At 44.1% G+C, this 1302-nt stretch overlaps 1 protein-coding gene across 1 annotated transcript in view; it reads left to right on the forward strand.

Annotated features, from left to right (window-relative positions):
• Window positions 1-1302, forward strand: part of LOC102681234 — a 75688-nt gene that overhangs the window by 66141 nt on the left and 8245 nt on the right. The window lies entirely within an intron of this gene.

Consider the following 1302-nt stretch of genomic DNA (forward strand, 5'->3'; position numbering starts at 1 on the left):
TGATGAGTGTCGCGGATGAAGGGATCCTGTTAAGAATTCCGTTGAACGGGGTGTCTGACAAGGGCCGCGAAGCACTTGGGCGAAAAGAGGACGGTGGTGGCTCGAGGGTGGCTGCGACACGCCAGGGCCAAGCTCGATCGCTTCCTACCGAGCTTTCAACCGATCGCGTCATAATGTAAATATCGTGGCTAATTGGAGAGGTGTTATTGTAACCGAGGAGGGGGCGCATCAAGCTTCCGCTACCTGTTCCCCGCGTATATACACTTGCCTCACGAGGCGACACTCGAGCCAACCTTTCAGGCTGATCGCTCGGGCGGACGCTAATAGTTTTTGTTCGGGCGCCTCGAGCGCGATACGTGCATCCGTTAACGAGCTACTCTCTCTCCCCCCCCCCCCTCCCCTCCCCTCGCCTTCTCGCGCGGAGCGTCTCGCCGCTCGGCCTTTTCGACGGTGCTCCCCTTAATTAGCTAATTAAATTCGATTAATGGCCGTCGGTCGACGCGCACACGTCCAAATTGCTCTCTTTGTTCCCCCGTTTCTCTGCTTCTTACATCCATTCTTTCCTCGTAATCGAATTTCACGATTACCGGCCTCGTGGTGCGCGCGGAGTTCTCGTCGCGCTTCCAGGGAGAGGGGAGGGGCATCCGTCTGTGGATTAAAACTTCGAATCTCGATTAATCCTCGATGTGGGTTTTACGGTATATGGTGTACAAATTTGAAGTTGATTTTTTTTCCCTCTTTCGTTGAACACTCTCGTTAGATCGATATATTAATATTTTCAATTTCTTCGATCAATCAATTCGTGAAAAATTGAGGTTTAGCTATTTTTTAAATATTGGTATAATTTTCTTCGACAATTCTAAGATTTTATTATTTCTTCTAATATAATAATCGTTTGTAGCAGATTATTTAGAGCGATTATTAGATTATTAAAACATTCAAATTATCGTTCTTTACGTTTGTAAGGGAAACATTGTATCATACTTTTTTCTTTGACATCGTGTTTTTTTATTCTTTCTCGATATTTTTGATTGTTGTACAGCGTATCATTTCTTATTTTCAATCATTTTATTTTATTTTTTCAATTTTTTCTCTCTCTCTCTCTCTCTCTCTCGACACGAGACTGAAGAGAAATTATATAGGAGAGGCAGATGTAACAAACGATTCGCGGGATGTAATCCGTACGGAGAACGATACGCTCGTGTGGTTTGAATCTGGTTTGATCGTAATTCCCGGAACGGCGTGAAACGATTCATTCCCGGAGATTGCAAAAAGTTTTCTTTTTTTTTTTTTCTTTTTTTT

The sequence above is a fragment of the Apis dorsata genome, unplaced genomic scaffold (assembly GCF_000469605.1).
Source record: "Apis dorsata unplaced genomic scaffold, Apis dorsata 1.3 scaffold_162, whole genome shotgun sequence".
Lineage (NCBI taxonomy): Eukaryota > Metazoa > Arthropoda > Insecta > Hymenoptera > Apidae > Apis > Apis dorsata.